The sequence below is a fragment of the Furipterus horrens genome, unplaced genomic scaffold (genome assembly GCF_987537825.1).
Source record: "Furipterus horrens unplaced genomic scaffold, mFurHor1.1.pri manual_scaffold_6, whole genome shotgun sequence".
Lineage (NCBI taxonomy): Eukaryota > Metazoa > Chordata > Mammalia > Chiroptera > Furipteridae > Furipterus > Furipterus horrens.
In genome coordinates, this window is record NW_028327176.1 from 98,692,723 (window position 1) to 98,715,105 (window position 22,383).

Here is a 22,383-nt window from a genome sequence, read left to right on the forward strand (position 1 = left end):
TGTAGGAACAAGAACAGTCAAAAAATTCTATCACTTTTTTTCCTTTTAGACATATCCTTTTGTTCTCTCCTAAATTTATCACACTGATTCAGGCAATCTCTTGTTGCTCCTACTTATTTCTTTGACTCTAGTCTTTGTCTCCTGATCTCTCAATTCATCTTTCAGTCTACCCCTCAAATATTATTTCATTCCCAAGTCCTTCCTTACTCAAGAATCTACAGTGACCCATTGCCAAGTTTTAAGCCTTTTCAGTTACAAAAATAACACTTAAATAATGTCTCAAATTTAAACAATATTGAAGTGTATATAGGAAAATCTCAAATCTATCTTCAAACTAGAGGATTTTTCTTTATTTTGTGATCCTTTCTTTTCTTTTTTAATCTTTAAAATTTTTGTCAATATAAACCATGCATATGCTAAATAAAAATTCATTCAGATAATAATAGAAATCTTATAATAAAAAACAATAGTCTTCTGCCCCATGATTCTCACTACCAGAGCCTGTTGAATCAAAGTCAAATGCCTCAGCTAAGCTGTTAAAACCTATGTGACATGTTGCTGCTTGGGTTATCTTCTGAGCCATATTTTTATTCCTCCTCAACTTGGAGCAACTACTCCATCCAGGTCAGTATCTAGTCTAATAGTCTTTGTCTTTTACTTGGAGAGTTTAGTCCATTTACATTATTTGTAATAAGTGAACTATTTGGATTCATTTCTGCCATCTTATCTTGTACTTTCTAGTAATATTTACCTTTTTTTGTTTCATTTTCTCCCCCCCCTTTTTTCTTTCTTGTTTTGAATTTATTGGTTCTATTTCCCCAACCTACAATTCCAATTTCCCCTCCTGTATGCCAGTTCTTTTAGTGGTCATCCTAGAAACCTTAATATGCATAATGAACATAACAGAACTGAAAGTTAATCAATATATTTAAGGTTTTTCTGAACAATAAAAGAAGCAGAGAATACTTAAATGCTAATTACTCACCTCAAAGTTGTATGTAGTTATTTTTTGCTTCTCCCTTGATTTTTAAAAAGCCATAAATTAGACATGATTGATGTTTTATACCATCAATTTTATTTAGATTTAACCACATGTTTAACTTTACCTTTGCTCATGGACCTTCTTGCATTTCAGACTTGCCTTCTAAGATCCTTTCCTTCTTTCTAAAATGCATGTCCTTTAGAAGTGTCTACCATGAGAGTGCTTTGGTAGTAAATTTTCTTAGTCTGTCATAGTCTGAAATACAGTGGTACCTGGGTACTCATCAGTTTCAGAACTCATCAAACCTGGTACTCATCACATTTTGATAAGAACAAACTGTTTCAGCACTCGGCACTTGCTCACCACTCGTGGCACTTGCCAGAACTTGTATGAGTCACGACGCCACCCCGCAAGAGAAAATGCTTCATCAATTGTTGCTTGCTCGCCACTCATGGGAATGAATTAACGAGTACCGAAGTACCATTGTTGTTTTTTGCCCCTTCCCTTTTAAAAGATAGCTTTTCTTGTTTAGAATTCAAAGTTGTTAGTTATTTGACACTAGTTGGTTGATGTCAATGCATCTGATTTTCCTTGCTGTTCTTGAGAATTCAGTTGTCAGCTTGTCATTTTTTCCCTAGATAATCTGTTGGTTCTCTCTGATTGCTTTTAAGGTCTCCTCTTTGTGTTTGTTTTTCACTTTGATATGGCCAGGAATGGACTTATTTTTATATATCCTGCTTGGGATTCTCTGGGCTTTCTTAATCTATGCACTGGTGTCTTTCATTAATTCTGAAGAATTTCATCCATTATCTCTTTTAATATCGATTCTTCCCATTCTCTTTATTGTTTCTATTGTTTCCCATAGAATATTCTCATCCTATTCTCCAGGTTTCTTAAATATATTCATATTTTCCATTGCTCCCCCACTTTACTAGTCTGTGTAATCTGTTCAATATTCTAGTTCATCTCTTTTCTCGTTTAGCCTAGTCTTTAAATTTCCAATTTTATTTATTATGTTTTTATTTCTAGAATTTCTATTTGGTCATTTTTCAAATCTGTCCAGTTATAATAGTTTTTTGTTATACTTTTGATCTCCTCATATTTTTTGAACATATTAATCATACTAATTGTATAATCTATGCTTGATTAGTCCCAGTATTTGTGGTCTCTGAAGATCTGATTCTAGAGTTTCTTGTTTCAGCTGACTCTCACCCAGGGTGGCTTATTTCCCTGTGTGTTTAATGATTTTTAAAAAAGTTTATTTTCCTAGTAACTTAATGTGCAGGAATTCATTGAGGCCCCATTTTGAAGTATTTTCTTACAGAGAAGATTAAAATTTGCTTCTGCCAGGTGCCTGAGGATATCACCAAGTTGGAACCAATTTAAACTAAAAATTCATGGTTTTCTTTCAGCCACAATAGTTGTGTATATTCAAGTCTCAAACTCAATAAAATTTAGATCTGTTATTAGAAATAAGGAGAGGGGATTTTTTTTTTTTTTTTTTCTCTTTCTGCTCTCCTCAGAGCTGAGGCCAAGCTGGTCATGTGTCTTCATCTTCTTGTTCTGTGGGGTAGATGTCTTTCTAGTTCATTCACTAAGTGTTGCCCCAGTATTCTTGGCTTTGTTTGTGGATCTCTGTTCTGACCTTTTACTCATCTTGGGCTTTAGGTTTTATCCCTTAGGCATGGGAAATGCTGACTTGATGGCTCCTTTGGATTTGGGCTTTCTGGTCAGTTCTGGGCCCCAAGGAATTACTTCACTTTCTAACCGAATCTGTCATATGTTTTTAAAAAATGTCTAGTGCTCTTAGGAATTCTTGAAAATCTAGTCCACTTATTGTTAAAAAGAGAAGACTTTACTGTTTTGCATTTGGGAGAGTTCTTTGGGCTTTAGTTTGTTTCGTCACTAACGTGGACTAATATCTTTATCGTCATGATTTTTGTGAGGATTAAATAAGGTACTGGATATAAATGCCTTCTATGTAGAAGTTTAATAAATGATGGCAATTACTATTACTACTGCTACTGTTTTGCTACTGGTACTACTACTACCCAAAAAAAGCCTGCTATTCATGGAGAATCAAAGACTTAGATGGTTAAAAGAAAGATAGTTAATTTTAAAAGCAGTTAAAATTCTAGCTTTTTAAACATATTAATCATGTATATTATGTGTGAGAGGTTTTTTTTTTTTTTTTTTTTTTTTTTTTTAACACCACCCTGAAGTAGCTAATAACAGATCTCCCTATAGGACTTGAGCCCTGTCCCCTGAGCTGTACCTTTGATAGGGGTCTGTGTGTGGGCTGGAAGCTAGGCTCCAGTCAGCAACCAATGTCAGAGTCCACAGTGGAAACACTTCCGCTCTGTGCAGCATGGGTGGGCAAGCTGAAAGAACACCATTTATTGGAAGAAAGGTGCTACACATATACAACGAGGTGTTATATTTATTATTATTTCTATTTTAAATTATCCATTGAAGAAAGACGACATGGCAAGAATTTTTAATGAGGCCCAGGGTCAAATTGGGTTCAGAAACCCAAAGGGAAACATGGTCGTATTCTGACTGCGATGCACGTGACCTTGGGCAGGTCAAGTTACCTCTCAGCCTCATTCCCTTCATGTGTGAAGCAGCAGACTGGAGCTATGTAGTTTTAGGGAACTTCTACATCTCAACTTCTATGATTCTCTTCTCATCCCAAGCCATATCCCCTGGGCTCCATTGGTCATTGACTTCTAAGATCCGCCTCCACAGCTGGGCTAAAGAATACTGTTTATCCAACAATGTCTGCCCGGAGTCCTCCATTCTCTAACGTGAGAAGTGGAATCAGACACACGTCAGAAACAGAACCCTTCATGTGCCTTTAGCTTCTCCCGCTTCAGGAGATGCTCATCTGTCTCAGATGGGTGGTTGGAACATGAAGAGCTACAGCAAGGTGCCACAACTGCCATCTAAGGAAGATGCTAGTTGGAACTAAAAGCCTGTGAGTGAGGTTAGCCAAGTACAAAAGTAGGCCATGCCTAGAGACAGTTTGTAGTTGTATTTCTAAGAAGACTCAGAAAACAGCTCAGTCCTGCCAAGGGTGCCTGGGCTGTATCCATAAGCTTGGGTGGCAACTCAAGGGAATGAAACTACAGCAATGGTGGGTACTTGTTAGACCAACAGGGTGGCTGAAGTGCAGTGCTCTTGGGTGGCGCTAGCACATACTGGGAAAGGGCAGAGGGGTCAGAGGCGGGTAACACCAGGGTCAAAGTTGGGCTGTATTGCTGTGACGCTTTGGAAGCATCATCTCTAACTAGAGACTAGAAGCTGTGACATGGGAACTAACCTGCAATTGTTTCCCAAACTTTAGTCATTTGAAGGCTGCAGTCAGACTGCTTGCTATATTCACCAGCTCTCTGTCTGACTAGTCCTGCGGTATTTGCCTTTAAGTTGATTTTTTATTGCGATATGTTCATTTTAAAAGAACTTTTCTGTTACTATCAGAAATGAAAAACCAGTGTCACTCGCTGCAGTTAGAAGCTTATCTCTATTTCTCTCTCTCTCACACACAGCACCAGTACCGCCACCACGGTGAAAACAAAGTAATGCTGCTAATTCCTAGCTAGCTACCATTGTCTGTGAAATCCTCTGGGCCTGAGGCTCACTCTCTTTTTGTTAAAGGGCCAACGAGCAAGTACTAGACTTACCAGCACACCCAAATAAAACTTCTTCCTTGTAATAAAGAATGTCAACAGAGGCCCTGGCTGGTGTGGCTCAATGGGTATGGCATCATCCTTCAAACCAAAAGGTTGCTGGTTCGATTCCCATTCAGGTTACATGTCTGGGCTGCGGGGCTGAACCCCTTGTTGGGGGTGTGTGAGAGGCAACCGGTCATTTTTTTCTCTTGAATGTTGATGTTTCTCTCCCTCTCTTTCTCCATCCCTTCCCCTTTCTCTAATAATACATAATTAAAACCTTTTAAAAAAGAAGAAGGATATTGACAGAGGGTAACAGTCATGGGCAAAATTTGTTGAGCCCCTCATTTACATGTGTTCCCACCCATGCCTGCACAATCATGAGACAGGCACTCCTATTATTTCCATCGCTTTTCCGGCTGAAGGCACCAAGAACAAATTGCTTGCTCAAAGCACACAACTAGTTAGGGACACAGACACAGTGGGAAGGAACCAAGGTGATCTGTTTCCAGACCTGGGGTTCGCCACCACACGGCTCTTTCTCCTCTCACACGGTGAGTCAATGTTATTTCCTGTTATGACTCCGTGACACCTGGGAGCCTCTCAGGTACTGCCTGAAAGCAAGTCCTGCATCGTGAGTTGCAGGCAGCCTCCACTTGGGGGACATTGTCCTGCGAGAAGACAAGGAATGTTGTGCCTGAGACCTAGAAAGTGCTCACTCAGTAAGGCTTGGTCCCTTCATTCCCCAATTGTCCTGTCTATGGGATAGACCATCCTGAATCCTGGTTCCAGTACTCAAAGGTGCTTGAAAGGAAGTGACCACTTTAAGCTTTCACAACTTGAAAACTCTTTTTATAATTCTCTGGTGAGTCCAAAACTTCCAGGCAGACTTCCAGTAGCGACATGCTTTGCATAGTTGACTTCCCAACTGGGGAGAGAAAGAGCCGATCAGCTGATAGCAGTGTGCTATCTTTGGTTCACCCGTGTACTTCAGCGACTGGGACAGGCGCTCTGTAAATGTTCGCTGAATGAATGAGCAAATTTCGGTGGTTAAGTTTCTAATAATAATGAAATGCCCACATTATGGAGCTCTTATGATATGTCTGATCCTGTAGTGACTATTTCTCCTGTCTTATCTTACTTCCTTAACAACCCTATGAAGTAGGTACTATTGTCCTACTGTACAGATGAGGAGGGAATTGAAGATTGGATGGTCAAGTAACTGACTCCAAGGCTGTGAGGCTCCTAACTCTACTTATACTTCTCCCACCAGAATTGCCTAAGAGGCTCTGAGTTCTGGTGAACTCAGTGGATTACTGCCAGGCCCTTTGAGCACCAACTCTGACTTCCCAGACGACCTGGCTCTCTCACCTGTGAAGCTCTCCACATGGTGTGGCGGTTGTAAGCTCTGGCTTTGGCCTCAGAGCCCTGAGTCTAAATTGTTCTCTGTCTACTCCTGGCTGTGTGATTGAGGCAAGTTGCCTAATTTCCCTGGGCTCTAATTTCTTTATTGCTGAACAGAATATTATAGAAGAGAGCACATAACAGCACTCATATGATGCACTTAGTTCTTGTAGCTTTCACTAAATGGTATTTATTATTATGGAGAGGAAGCCAGGAGGACCTGGGCTGGGAGAGGGAGGTCATTTAGAGGAAAATGGAAATGGAAGCAAAGTTATTTCTGTTTCTTCACAACTTTGATGAAAATGTCAGACGAGGCCTCAGAGTGCCAGTTTCTTCCTGTCTTAGAAACACCCTGGTGAGCAAATGTCCCACCCCACATGCCCCCAGAAGGCGTGTTCAGCACCTCTAGCTGTGGGATACACATCCTCCTGAGCCACGTGCCCATCCTGCTGCTTGTTCCCAAAATGGTCTGCTGAGGCAGTGGAGATTTAGGAAATTAATTCCCTCATCAGGCAGCCAGAGCTGGTGGAACACCCAAGAAGCCCAGGCGGCGGCAGCAGTGATGATGAAGTGAGTGTGAGCTGGGCACAGGGAAGAAAGGGAAGTGTCGCCTGGCGTTAGCCGAGGCTCAGCCCTCTAGCCTGGACACTGGCCGGCACAGTCCTTCTCCACGGCATTCAAAGCTCACGTACACGGTGCGGCGGTGTGTGGGTTCTGAACTTAAGAACGACTCTGTCCATAAAATATGGCCTCTCTTCCTCTTAACCTCCTTCCTTCCAATCACTGAATCAACCCTCACTTGCCTGTTTACTTGGTTTTGTGGTTTGAACTTAGATGTGGTTAAAGAGGTAGGGTCAGAGGATAAGCTCTCCACCCACCCCTCCACCTCTCCCTGCCAGACAAATATCCTGCTTGGTCTTAGAGACCAAACATGATACTCTTGACATAGCAGATGGGGAAATTCTGTTCCGGTTTCTGTGGGGTGGGGCCTAGGTACCAGTATTTGTTAAAAGCTCCAAGGTGGTCGAGTTGCTGGAAGAACCAGGATGACTTACTGCATTTAGAAGGCAAGTCACTGGGGAAAAGTTGGCCCCAGCCATAGTAAGAGTTATCATTGTTTGTTCCTGCATCAACATTAGCAAAAGATGCTTTGATTATCTAGCATCTTTTGACAAGCCTCTCAAAAGCTTATTCCCAACATTCAATGGATATGGATAAAGGGTGTCAGCTCATTTCATTCCTGCCAAAATGGCGCCCTCAGCAAACCTCTAGAACTAGGAAGTTATAACACCTGTGAAATGATTTAGCCCAAGTGGCAGTGGTGGTAAGAGGAACCAGCCAAGACATGAAACCTCTGGTGCTCAGATCATTCCAGATTTCTCCAGAGGTTATTGAATTGGTTGATGTGCCTTAGAATACTGAGCTCCATCCAATACCATCGCTGGAAGCCAGCTTGCAGGGTGCATGTGTAACTTAGAGGGAAGAGGACATTGCCAGGGCTGCTTCTTACCAACAGATTTATAATTGAGATTACAGGCTTAGAGCTCCAGGGAGACTCTGCAGGAGATTTTCAAGGAGAGAAGGGGTTACTTGTGGCTGAGGTTGGGTAGTCAGTGTGGCAGTGGTGTGGGGTCAGGAAACGTCAGGTGCATGTGTAGCAGACCTGACAGGGTCTCAATTATGAAGAGCATGAAACACACTGATCAGTGACAGATGGAGAAGGCTTCCCCCTCCCCCACACCATTCCAAGCTTTTTGATCTCAGTTGCAGACTCAGATTCCATAGTTTATGTCTCAGTGTTCTGTAAGAGACTCCTCTGTTGTTTACTTACTTTTTCCCTTCCTCAGCAAGGTTGCCATATTCAAGATTCATTATCTACCAGCAATAACCAACTAGAAAAGATGATAGAAAATGAGATCCCATTCACAGTAGCCGCTAAACCCACAATAAACATGAGAATTAACTCAACAGAAGATTGCCCAAAAACTTTTTGGGAAATTCTGAGCATAAAAATTAAAGAATGACACCTTATTAGAATAACTTTAATGTAGACTAAAACACACATATTTAAAACATCCATATTTAAAAGGCTATAGACATGCTCAGGATTTACGGGACCCTCCTGGGGGGAGGGAATAAAAGAGGGCATCACAGACATTGACATATATACTGTCAATAATACTTAAAAGCATTTTCTCAGCAAGTCATGTTTGCTGTCTGGAATACACAACCAAAATAGGCAAACTCTGCATATTATCATCATCATTATATGTGTCCTTTAAAAAAAAAAACTACCAGATTTTAGATTTTTTGAGGTCAAGGATTACATTTTATACATCTTTATATTCTCCATGATGCTTAACTCAGTGCCTTGCATATGAAAGGTGCTCAATACATGTTTTTGTAAAAGTCCCATTAAAAATGACATTTATACGTTATAGAATACACAGTATAGAAAATCTAGAATGTGCACATTCTGGAGAAAATTTAGAAGATGTCTAATATGAAAATTTAGAAAATGCAGATAAACAAAATATATTGAACTCATCCATATTATCACGACCTATGGATAACCAATATATATACATTGGGGGTTTAGTATTCCAGTTTTCAATTGCAATATCTTTTTTTTATTGTTTGATAGCTTTCTGATTTTTTTTATTTAATAGTTTTACGATTTTGTAGTTTGAATGAATGCATGTAGCAATGGAATCAGTATACAGAATATTTGTTAAGCAAGGAGAGGTCGAGAGGGTACAAGGCAAGGGGCCTGAAGGGGAGTCCACAGGAAGACCTGGAGGAAGAGGAGGCTAGACTCAGTGGGAGTGTTTGAGGTTGCTGAAGGGAATTTGAGCAGAGGTCAGCAAAATTCTCCTTAAAGAGCCAGCTGGCAAATATTTACAGGTCACGCTATCTCTGTCACAACTGCTCAGCTGTGCGGTCATGCTGAGAGAGCAGCCTCGACAAAATGTCAGTCAGTGAGCACTTACAAAACAAAATTTCATTCTTGGACATTCAAATCTGAATTTCATATAATTTTCACAGTTTTCAGAGGAAAAGACCAGAGGCAAGAGAAAACTCAGCCAATCGAAAGAACTAACTGAAAGTTGTCATAAATCACTGAGCGAGAACAGGAGGTCAGGGATGCGGCTCAGAGGCTCCAGCCTCTGACAGCTTGGGTTCATGTGCCCCCGAAGGGTGTGAAGTAGTGGAGCCAGATCTGCTGAAAGGAGCTTGAGAATTAGATGCACCCCGGCATTGCACGGGGGTGAGAACCATTGCTCAAAGGGCTTTTGGCCAGAAACTCAGCTTTCAGATCCTGCTGCACTCCCTCAAGAAGCAAAAGCAACACCCAGGAAAACAATGCCCCACCAGGGAACACCCAACATTCAATGCAACTAACCAACTTGGAGTTGGGTGGGAGGGGTGTACCTAAATATCTGCACAAGCAGGGCGGATAGCCTGTGGGATCCTTGCCAAGTCAGCCCCAGCTATGTCTTGCCTCACTCTTATTATGATAGTCCTTGGTACATGCCTGTCATTTCTCCTTCCTGGGTCCCTTGCTGCTGTTTTCCCACCAATGCCACCCACCTCGTGCCCAGCTCTCCTGGTTGCAAAATCAGATCAGATTGTCTCCATGGCCTGTTACCTTCTCAATCAGTCTCATCCCTATTCAAATGCTACTTTGAAGCCTTCAAAAATACAGGATCATTATTTCCTCCCTGTCTGCCCACACCTGCGTGCCACCACAGGCTGCAAGTATATACAGTGACCTGGACTAGCAGAAGAAAACTTGTGTTTATTTCCATTTCCTTGCATTTCACTGAAATTAAATGTGTACCTCCATGGAACGTGACACATCACAGAACCTAAGCAGGTTGTTTTTGTGCACTGAGTGCCTGATCTCGGCTCCTTGCGCCTTTTCCCAGGTTCCCTGGACGTGGTGTCTTGGTGTAATACCTGCCTACTTGAACGCCATAGCTCTTCCAACTACAAGGAGGCTTTCAGCGTCTGGAGTTTGAGATTTGATTACTCAGCGGGAGAGACATTAAGAAGTGATCTCATAAGCATGATTTGCACCTTGCAAACTTGCTTAGAATTTTAAGCAGGGGGTTTTCCAAGTGGACTTGCCTCACTGTCCTGGTTTGCAGGCCTAAATTATGAAGCAATTAATATACGGCACATAAAACTGTCCAGTCTGTTTGTTCTTGCTGTCATACCATCAGTTAATGATGGCAGGAACTGACTAATGAACCAGCCCAAGTATCTGTGTACATGGAGAGAGAGGAAGGAAGGGGGGCAAGCGGGAGAGAGCACGCTTAACAAATATAACTCATATTTCTCCAAGAGTGTGACTCTTCCATTTCCTAATGCTTTTCTCATGAATAGTCCAGGTCTTTCAAAAAAAAAAAAAAAACTTCATGAAATTTAAGCCCCGTTTCTCATTTCATTGAAAAACCTTTAAGAAAAGCCATTTTTCATACTTAAGACTTTTTCAAATCTCTCCTAACCAGTTACACTCTGTATTGTATCTTTTGTAGCTGGCCGCTGTCCAGCGACAATCCTTAAAAATCCCTTTACAGTTTTAAAGGAAAATACAAGCTCTCATTTACCACTGGATGGAGTCAGAAAATAAAAGCTTAATGCCTTGACAGGCCTGGATATTTTTTTGAGGCCTAAGTCTGATTTATGGCAGTAGCCGGCAAACCAGGCTGGTGAAATATTTGCTGCTGCTCCCAGGGATATGGAAAAATGAAGTGTGAAGTTCTGGGGAGAGCAGGCCACAGCCTTCCAGTCACTAAACACTCCCACCAAGTTGGCAGGGGAACAGAGCCCTGGGCTGCAAGATGAACCTCAAAGGAATCGGGGAGGAGAAAGGGACTGTGCACCGTGTCAAAATACTGCCAAGGCTGAACGCTCGCCATACATTTTGTGACATGGAGTGGGATGTTTATGAGGGGGGTTAGGGAGGAAAGAGAAGAGAGACATTTTCTCCTTCGTTCCTTCTTTTCTTTTCTTTATGGCTTCCCTATAGGGGTTTCCCTCTGAGTAGAAGAAATTAAGAGCAACAACGAGAATGTAGGAAGTTGCTTAAGCCCCCGCCATAAAATCATTCCAATCAAAAAATATGATCTGGTTAGAGGGAAAGCACTAGCCTGCCCTCCGGCGTGCAGCCTCAAGGCAGGAAGGCAGACCCACTTCCCCACACTTTGGTCCCCGGATCTGAGAGCGTGGGAGCCGGATTTTCATTCCCATGGAAAGGGAATTTCCTAGAGGTAGATGTGGGGTGGGTTTTTTCCCCAGAATTTTCTTGAAGTGAGTCATCATAAACACACACGCGAGGTGAAACACTTGCTGTGTTTTCCCCCCTCTCCTTTATTTAAAAGTAAAAATAAAATAAATTAACATTCATTCTTTAGATTTGTTTTTGATTTTGAGTTTCTGAAGTAGCGTGTCGGATTCCCAGGCTTGTCTCAGGGCTTCAACCGCACTTGGCGTTCCTCACAGGGGAGATGGGTGGAGCCCCTGGTGAAGCAGGGGTTAACCCTCATTGTTTCCTTAACTGAGAAAGCCTTCTTCCAGGTGACATTGTCAATAACAAAGACAAGAGTAAGCAAAGAGGGAGAACAAGCAACTCATTTACTCCCCATGCAAGCTTATCTTTGGAAGATCCAAGTCAAAATCCAATGCATTTGAGAACTAAAATGTGCCTCTTTATTAATATTTTTTTTAAAAAATTGAATAATAGCATCTCCATCTGCCAGGTGGCGATTTATGCTACTGTGGCGTCTTTGGGGCAGTTAAGGCGGGCTCAGTCATTACAGAAATGTTTACACCCATGTGCAGCCAGCTTGTGTTCCTCTCTAAATCACTAATAAACACACCTACTCGCACTCAGACAGACTCTCCCAGACTCACTTTAACACCCCCACAAAAACGGCCTCACTCATTTACTCCCTTATCATAAAGTTAAACTTAGAGATAATTCAACTCAATAAACATTCATTGGTGCCTACCATGTATAACTATAACGTACTGTTGGGCAACGGAGGGGGCCAGGGGAGCCTGAGGTGGAATGAAAAAACAAGATTCTGGTCCTAGACCTCAAGACGTTGCAATTAATGGAGGGAGAAACTGGTCTTTGATCTATATGCCTCATGGCAAAATATGCACTTAAAAAAAAGTGCTCCCCTCCCACTCTGGCAGAAGAAGAGAAAACAGAGCTGTAGAGAAACTGAGTGATTTACTTGCCCCGTTGCCACCAACAGCAGTCGCAAATATGATTGAGCTTGTGGTGTGTTCTGGGCATTGGGCCTAGCACTCTCCATACCTTAGCTTCCTGAACAACCCGTGGAGAGGCTCCTCAGATTCAACAGATGAGAAAACCGAGGTGGAGAGTGGTCAAGTAAAGTAACCTAACCCAGAACACAGAGCAAGGAAGTGTGGGGCAGAAATCCCAGCCTTCCCAGATGCCCCTTGGTCCCCCGCAGAGCTGAAACTAAAATTTCGTCTCTCGCCTGCGGGTGTACTGCTTTTCCTACCTGCCTCAAGTCCCCAAACCCATGATGATGAGGTAGAATTTAAAAGAAAAACGATGCATTTTGTTTATTTGGGAAGGGCTACAGGTGAAGAGTTTGTGGAGTGCTTTGCAAACTATTTTTGTTTATTTGGAAGCACCTAGGTTTCAGCCTTAAGGAGGTTTGTAAATACTTGAAGAAAATTTGAATATGGTCATTTGTACAGCATATTTCTTGAAAACACCCTTTTTTTTGAAACTAAGAAATCCAGGGCATGTACAAGGGGACCAGACCTCCAGGGTGAGTGCCCTGGTGTTGGTAAGCAACATGCTGAAAGGGATCCTCGAGCACTGACTTTCCTCAGTGGTGACTGCCACACACATGCAGGCCTTAAAGCACACAGTCATAGTCATAGTTCAAATATTTTAGTGCATGTCCTGGCTTTCCTCCACCACTAAAATGAAAGTGAAGGTGAAATCATTTGGGGGCCACTAGAGTAGAATTCTCACCCTTGATAACTGCACATAGATTTAAATGTCTCACAGGAGACCCAATTAAACATTAGTGAGATCCCAATTCACTGCAGGCTCATATTTTCTGGCCATTTTCATCACTCACACTTCCCAGCAATTTAACAATGAGTTTAGGATATGACCTCTTCCCTCAGGCACCCCTCCCACCTCTTTTATTTTATTTAGGGTCTGGAATCTAGATGGCTCAAGTGTCTGGAAATTCTGTAGGCAGATTTTTTTACAACCAAATAACAAGTTGCTCTCTCCACACACCCTGATTGTTAGGATAGGAAGTTATCACAAATAAGGGCTGATGGGAGTCTCAGTATTTTGTTGATAATGATCATTCAAGATGATCCCTGGGGCACAATGCCAAGGAAGCATACACAGCACTGTGGCTCACACAAAGATGTCTGTGTGAATAAATAAATGAGTGAATGAAGAGGTGATGCCTCTTGCTTTGATGGCTAGAGGAATAGAGGCAGATGGTGAAACAGCTGATTCTTCTCGCTGCTTGCCCCGCAACGACCCCATTCCGTGTGTTTGATCAAGAACGGCTATCTTCACACCAGGGCATGCGTTCTTCTGGGCTCACCCGATAATTTTCTTGGGCTTGTGCTGATGCGGAGGGCTTTGACAGCATTGATTTTTGGATTAACATCCACTGCACTGTTTTCTAAAACTCACCGGGCTGAGAACACTCCTCTGGGTTACCTTTTATCCCTTTACAATTGCTCTTCTCACACCTTTTAAAAAAAAGGCATCTTCTCAAGCATCCCAGTCTCACTATAGAGCATTGCCCCAGAGTCTAAATATCCTCTGGGTCTCTAAATAATGAGATAATTTGAAGAGGCATTTCTCTCAAAGGAGAATCCCAAGAGAACAAAGCAAGAGAGCTCTGGAGAGAAATACTGAGAGGGGACCGAGCTCTATTTTCTTCCATGACAAACTCATGGCGAGTCACCATGTATGTATGTACATGTATGTATGTATACATCTGCCATAGCTGTCTATTTACCCCACTCATCCATCTGTCTATTAGAATGACAGTTCAGAAATGACTTAGGGGCACAATAACATACTTATTTGAATTGAAAAATGAAGTTAGAATTTCTCTGTGTGATAGTGAATCTGATTTGGCTAATTGAGTAGTGCTAAGAACTGCTTTGTCGTTTAGGTCATATATGGTAGACTTTTCCTATAAGTGGAATAAACCTAAATCTATGGCAACAAGGTTTTGATAAAATAGAGCTAAAGCACAGGTAGTGTACATAAATTGCCAGGCGATACATTCTTTATAACTATCTAAATGTGTGATGATGAAATTTAGATGTTATCTTAAAAATGTAGTTAAAAAATTCTTTGGGGGTTACACAAAAATCACCTGAAGACCCCTGGTTTAGAGAAAGTTTGGGGAAATCAGAAAGGAGGAAAGTCATCAATAGGCAGGAAGGAGTCTTTGGAATGAGAAGAATGCTCTCAAAATTGCAAAAATCTGAAAAGAGGTGGAAAAGGGTGAAAAGACCGTGGGAGGGAAGATACTAGTTACTGTCTGCACTAGGGAATGGCTTTGACATCGTGTGATCTTGATGCGCTGTCCTTTCTAGAATCAGAATACCCATACCACTCAGGCTGACTTATTTTATCAATCAGAATAATATGGAATTTAACTTCCTTCATACCAAATTTTACTTTAAGAGAATCAAGTAGTCAGAACATATATACAAAAATCATGAGCTTGTTTGTTTTTTTCTTTTTGTTTGTTTTTAGCTAGTGAGAGTATCTCTAAAACCTACTAAGAAGTCATTGTTACATATACATTTGGCTGTTCATCCAGTAATAACAAGCCATGATGCCGTATTATATATATTACACAGGGGATTCTGAAGTAGCCGGGGCAATGCAGTGGTGATACTGCTAGACCAAACTCCCCAGAAAAGTATCTAGGATGAGATACCTTAAAAAGAAAACACCTCATAAAACAGATATACTTTTAAGAAGCTGTGAGAAGTGCCCAACACTCTGTGAAAGATGTACGATTTAGTGCTGATGCTAGACCAGAGATAGCTGTATTTAGCTAGCTAATTTACTGCTCCTTGGCCTCCGCTGCACCCCCATTAATCTGTCAGCCGAATGAGCTCTAATTATGCCTCTTGTAAGCTGGTTCACTATGGCACATTCTGTTTGAGTGGAGATAGATCTTCAAGATTTACTGCACGCATGCTGATAATCTGCGATCGAGGGGGTGGGAAATCTGCCTCCTCCCAACGACTGAGGAGGCCGGGAGCGGCAGAGAGGAGCAGATGGGCACGACAGAAGAGGCTGAGGTTTCGGCTAGTGAGTCACTGTACTCTCAGCCTGACAAAATGCAAAACACATTTTAGCAGAGTGCTTTCATGCAGATGGGCAATGGGTAGCCTAGAATATATAGTGTATGTAATCGGTTCATTTGAAGGGTTGTTGGAAGCTCACTCCTTCCACTGCCAGCCCGGCTGCCACAAATGTTCGGCCTGCTTCTGTGGCTGGCCGGTTTTCTGGATGGATATAGCAGTGAAGAGGGGGAATGGAAGGGTTTAAGAGGCAATTTCTTTTTTTTATGGATCACTTTTATTACCTAGGTCATCTCCCTGAGTCCTCATCAAAATCCTTTGAAGTGTACACTGTAATCCTTATTTTAGAAATGAAGAAAACAGAATCACAAGGGGGCTTAGACTGTGTGTGTGTGTGTGTGTGTGTGTGTGTGTGTGTGTGTGTGTGTGTGTGTGTTGGGGAGGCATGCAATGCAATCCCCTGGCCCCCAAGTCCTTGGGAAAACTGAACGCCTCTGACTTCATATTTCACCAGCTTGCTGTCTCTTGAGCAAGTCACTGATACTTGCTGTTCCTAAAATGGGCTTTGTGGATTTCTGACTGGTGTTTTAATCCATACTGCTGGCTTCCTCTCCTCTCCCTCCCATCTACCAGGAGGTGTTGGGGCTAAGTCAGATAATGCCCATAGAAGTCCTTAACCCCTTAAGAGAAAGCTGTCCACACAGAAACACTGTGAAACACAGTCGCACTCATCCTCAGCGAGTCGAGACTGCACCCCATGTGGAAGAACCATGTCCGGCCCTCACTGTGTCCGCTCCTTCTCAGGCAGGAAGTGGTAGTGGAGGTACATTGCACTGTGACGTCACCACAAGTGCCTTTGTGGAGAGCCAGAGAAAATTTGTTTTACCGACACTATGACCCAATTTTCATATTTTTTCTTGCCGTTTATCCCTAATTTAACCAGTGTTGTAGCAGGAACTTCAGATGAGGTGAGTCTGACTTTCAGAAAAGGCCATGTGCAGGCTTATCTTCAATTTTAATAGTAAATCTCATTTGCTTTCAGTTTAATTTCTTTTAGGCTTAGCTTGGTGTTGCTGGCATAGAAAGCAGAAGAGTTTACTTCGTTGCAATTCCATGGACTAAATAAAAAATTGGAAGCCCCCAGAGTCTGGTTGAGACTGAGGACAAGCCCCCAACCACTGGTGGAAAGGAACTTTTAAGTGACCCCAAACATACAGGACCTGGGGTTTCATGGGCTACCCTCAAATTCTCTGTAAGCAGCCCCTGAGCTCTTTTTGACCGCATCGGAAACCAAGTTCTCTAAACAGAAAATGTAACCATGATAAGTTGTGTCACTTTGGTGATATATCTCTCAGAATATTATAAACTGGGTCGCTAAATTTTTCAATGCCTTAGACATGTCCACAGCCAGAGATCTAAGGATAGAAAGTTCATGTCTCTCTCCATTAAGAAATTTAATTCACATTTTACTCGGTCTCAGCCTTTGATTAATACTCCGGACACATCATGAAGCAGTCCTTAGGATTATGAAAAGTGATTTTTCTAATCTGTATGCCAGTCTCCTTTGGGTCTACAGAGGAAAAAGGAAACACAAAACCGACACTCCGTAGCTATTGATTTCATAGCCTTTGCCTAGCGTGTGCCTTTACATTCCAGCCGAGTCAAGTGGATAAAGAGCAACTTGATCCATGGAGTGTGGCGAGAGTGTTGTCACCATCTACAGAACCAATTCATCTGGAGGATTTCATGTTGCACATATCAACACTGGAAGTGGGTTTTAATGAAATCGCGAGCAAAATGAAATTAATATAAAAGTGAATGTAAAAACATATGCTTATGATTCTAGCTGGCTGGTGGAGGGGCAGTCAAGGTCCCTGTTTCAACTCTTGGCCCCAAGGAATAAATTTTGGGTTATCACAGTCAATGCTGGGCTGAAGGACAATTGGGAAGGACAAAAGTGTCATCATGCCTGGCCTATACTAATGTTCTCTGAATGCGAACTAGCCCTCCCCTCCCATCAGCTTTTTCTTTCTTGGTGCCCTTTGACTCACTTCTCCACCAATACAAAATCCCAACCTCTCTGCCTTTTGTTCCACAAATCAAACTTTCCCTGGTCTCAGTTGGTATTCTGTCCAGCTCCTTCTTCCAAAGGGATGGTCAGCCAACCCGATTTACACATCGTTGTAAACAGACGTGCCCAAGCTAATGCATGTTTTTTATCAGTGTCATTCTAGAGATTATGCCTTACCTCAAAGTGTTAGATCAAGCGGGGGGATTTCGTGGCAGTTGGCCAGGGAGATGCGCTGGAGGAAGTGGGGCTTTTATACACCTCTGTGTTAGAAGTCACGTTGCAGTGGCTTATTTCTTCTGTATAGGGATTTGGCTCTGCCTGGAGGGGTATATCTTGTAAGAGTCTTGCTTTAATTAGTTACATGAACCAGAGAGGGAATTGGAAGCACCAGAGATGAGTAATGTATGGAGCTCAGACACTGGTGGGATTGGATGTGGAGCCTGTCATTCTAATTTGGGAAGTGCTGGCAAGGCTGAAAGAGTCTTAGGAAGTCACCCCTTGCCTTCACCTAAGCTTTCTGTATAAGGAGACTTGAAAGATCATTAGTTCCTGTAGAATGAGATTGCATAACCTTTTGGGCAACAAACTTTAACATCTCATGAATCCTTGAAAGAAGCAAGATTTTCCTGATGAAATACAAATACATTTCCTATTGTTTTGTTTTGCTTTTTACCTCCAGTGAAAACAACAATCTAGTGCTTACTAGCAAACTTGATATCACTTTGTACATTATTGTTTTTTAGCTCCTTTCTAGACTAAATACTACCAAATATTAAAGTTTTCTGTCTTGATTTATATTTCTAAATCTTTTATTATTCTTATCCATTTTCTCATGGCTTTTTCTACATTTCCCACTTTATTTTAGCTAGATGATATCCCAACTGAAGGAGAATATTGAACTATGCCTAACACAAGGCCTTAGAGCTTGACATTTAGGTGTGAATCCCACCTCCACCACTCACAAAGGGAGATGCTTTTGAGCTGCAATTTTTACACCTCAGAATGGACATGGCTGGGCCTCCCTCCCTCCGAACATCACTATGAGGACTAGGTTTGAAATATTGTAGCACATCATTCAGCACCTACAACACAGGTAATACATAACTAAAAATATTTGTATCTGTAGCATGACTGACAGAGACAGTGTTACTTGAACTATCAAGACAATACAGTTGTTGATGCCTAATTATATTCATCAAGATGTACAAGATTTTTCAAGATGGTGTTTCCATAAAGAGCATCTTTAAAGAGTTAGAAAAGATTCAGATGTAGAGCCCTCAAAACCCTTGGGAAACACAAACCATGACTTTAAGTGAGTTATTTAACCTCTCTGAAACCCAGTCCCTTCATCAGGAAACTGGACATAATAATGAATAATAACATTACTTCATCATATTGTGAAGGTTAAATGAGATATAGTATAAAGACTTATGGAACTTTTGGAAGGGTGGAATGAGGAAGCTTGTCAAACACTTTCCTTAAATGCAATGATAAAACTGGAAAAAAATATAAGAAAAACAACCATTTTTAGGACTTCGAAAAATCAACTAAAGACATACAACAAATTGAGAAGAATTCATTCAATATGAAGTACTGAGCCCTGGTTAAGAACAAAGGGAATCTTCAGCCTTTTAGGCTAGGGCTGCTCCTACTCTCCAGTCCCCACCCCGTTCCATGAGTACAGTAGTGCTACGAGGCAGGGCAGGCCACTGAAACCAGTAGGATTGCTACTGCTGGAGGGGGATGAGTTATTTTGGAGTGGAGTGCAGAAAATCCGTATAAAAACATTAATCATCTTGGTGGCAAGTGAATAAAGAAGACCACCATTGCAGCTATCCTGAGGTTGCAATCCTGGCAGGGGCAAGCAACAGACAGGCAGACTTGCCAAAAATTAACAGGGAGAGTCAAGGAGTGAGATAGTCATGGTGGACATTGATAGCATCCTTGGAGGTCTGGAAGGCTGCACACAAATACAAGGCTGTGTATATAGCCAGGAGTGAGAATCCATACAGCTCTGGATGAACATGATGTGTAGGAGAAGCCAGACTTTACAAAAAAAGAAGAAGAAGAAGAAAACTCAAAACACCTGAACAAAAACATTAGTGGCTACATATTTCAGGAAGATGTACTTCATTGATTAACCCAAAGAAGTCAGTAACTAAGCAAGCGAGCAAGCAAACAAAACATCCCTCCAGTTCTCTCTCTCAAGAGGATCAAGAAAAGAAGGAATAATGCTCTTGCCAAAAAGGGCCATGGACATGCAGAGCCTATTCACGGCACCAGCTGTGCCCGGTGCATGCCCAAGGACAAGGCCATTAAGAAGTTTGTCATTCAAAACATAGTACAGGCTGCAGCCCTGCCTTTGATGCCTAGGTGTTTCCCAAGCTGTGTGCAAAACTACATGACTGTGTGAGTTGTGCTAGTCACAGCAAGGTAGTTAGGGATTGTTCTGTGAAGCCCAGGAGGACTGAACACCCTCCCACACACTGATTTAGACCTGCTGGTGCTGCCTCATGACCTCCACCAAAGTCCATGTAAGGAACTAAGTCCTTAAGAACTAAACAAAAGTTCTCTGGAAAATAATAGAATAGAAATTATATTAAAAAAGAAATAAAGCAGCAGCAACCACCCTTGGGGAGAGGAAATCAAAATTCAGAGTTGTTATAATATAGGCAATGAAATATTCAGTTTTTAATAACAAAATTACAAGACATGCAGGAAAACAGGAAAGCATGACTCCTACACAGAGAAAAAAATTAAAGCAGCCAAAACAAGTTGTCTTTGAGGAAACACAGGTTTTGGATTTAGCAGACAAAGACTTCAAAGCAGATGTTATAAATATGTTCAAAGAAATAAAAGAAACTATGTTTAAATAATTAAAAGGAGCATATGATGATGACACATCAAACTGAGCTTAATAAAGAGATAAAATATATAAAAGAACCAAATGGAAATTCTGGAGTTAGGCAGTACAATACATGAAATGAAAGCTTCATAGAGTCCCTCAAAAACAGATTGGAGATCACAGTAGGAAGAATCAGCAAACGCGAAGGTAGATCAACAGAAGTAATCTAATCTGAAGAACGGAAAGAAAATAGCATGACAGAAAATGAAGAGCCTCAGAGATTTTTGGGAAATCACCAAGCATACCAACATATGTGTAATGTGAGTCCTAGTAGAAGTAAGAGAGAAGATGCAGAAAAAATCATTTAAAGAAATAATGGTTTAAAGTTTGAAATTCTGATTTAAAAGATTAACTTAAAAATCCAAGAAACTCAACAAACTCAAGCATTACAAGATAAAAGAGAGGCACACCTAGGCACATCGTAGTCTAACTATTCAAAGACAAAAAGAAAAACTGGAAAGCAGCAAGAGAAAACAATGCATCATGAACATAGGAACAACAATACGATTGAAGTTAAACTTCCATCAGAAACATTGAATAAAGGTAATGGATGACATATTCAAAGCACTGAAAGAAAAAACAGTCAGTCAAGAATACTAGATCCAGCAAAACTGTTCTTCAAAAGTGAAGGTGAAGTAAATATCTTCCCAGGTAAACAAATACTGAGAAGGTTCATTGCTAACAGATCTGCCTTACAAGGAATATTAAAGGAAGTCTTTTGGGCTGAAAGAAAATGACACCAGAGAGTAGCTTGAATCCACATGAAGACATGAGGAACATTGGAAAAGGTAACTATATAGGTAAATATAAAAGACTGTATTATATATTTTTTCTTTCCTCCTTGTATAAATTTAAAACATAATTGCATAAAAGAACATTTATAAAACTGTATCTTGGGGGCTATAACATATAAAGATATAATATATATAACAAGAATAGCAAAAAAGTGAGGGATGTAATAGAGCTATATAGGAGCAAACTTTCAGTACTGTGCTGGAATTAAGTTAGTATTAATCCAAAGTGGACTTTGATAAATTAAGATATGAACTATAATCCCTTGAGTAACCACTAAGAAAATAATTTAAAAATCCAACAAAGAAATTAAGATCACACTAGAAAATATCTGTTTGACATAGAAGGTTGTAAAGGAAAAACAGATGAACTAGAAAGAGCATGAGAGATATATAAAACAAACAAAAAGTAAATCCGAGAATATCAGTAATTGCATTAAAGATAAATGGATTAAACACTCGAGTCAAAAGGCACAGATTGTCAGATTGAATAAAAAAAACAAGATCTGATTGCAGGGGGGAGGGGAGTATAAGAGGGATAAATAGTAATGGAAAATATACAATCAAAAAAAGATTTAACTATGTGCTATCTCCAAGAGATGCACTTTAGATTCAAAGACACAAATAGGTTGAAAATAAAAGGATAGAAAAAAGATATAATATAGAAACAATAATCATAAGAGAGCTATATTAATATCAGACAAAATATATTTTTAGACAATAAATGTTATTAGAGACGCAGAGAGACATTTTGTCAGATAAATAAGCCAATTTATCAGGAAGATATAAAAGTTATAAACTTATGCACGTCTAAGAACAGAGCCTCAAATATATGAAGGAGAATAACAGAATTCAATAGACAATTCAACAAAAATAGTTGGAGGCTATTGCTAGATAACTTGACAGAAAATTGGCAATGATCTAAGAAGACCTGAACACAACACTACCAGCCTACCTGACGTAACTGACATCGATAAAACATGCCACTCAACATCAGCAGAATGCACATTCTTTTCAAGCATACATGGACAATTCTCCAGGACAAACTGTGTGTTAGATCATAAACCAAGTGTCAATAAATTTAAAAGCATTTAAATAATAGTGTACAATGCATTTCTCTGAACAGAATGGAGTTACAGTAGCAATTAAGAACAGAAATAAATATGGGAAACCTCTAGATATTTGGAAATTAAACAACA

The 22,383-nt window shown here is 40.9% G+C and overlaps 1 protein-coding gene and 1 pseudogene across 1 annotated transcript in view; both read left to right on the top strand.

Moving 5' to 3' along the window:
- LOC150007083 (small ribosomal subunit protein eS26 pseudogene) overlaps positions 1-20,026 on the top strand; it is a 36,907-nt pseudogene extending 16,881 nt beyond the window's left edge.
- Positions 1-22,383, top strand: part of RUNX2 (RUNX family transcription factor 2) — a 235,420-nt gene that overhangs the window by 158,342 nt on the left and 54,695 nt on the right. The window lies entirely within an intron of this gene.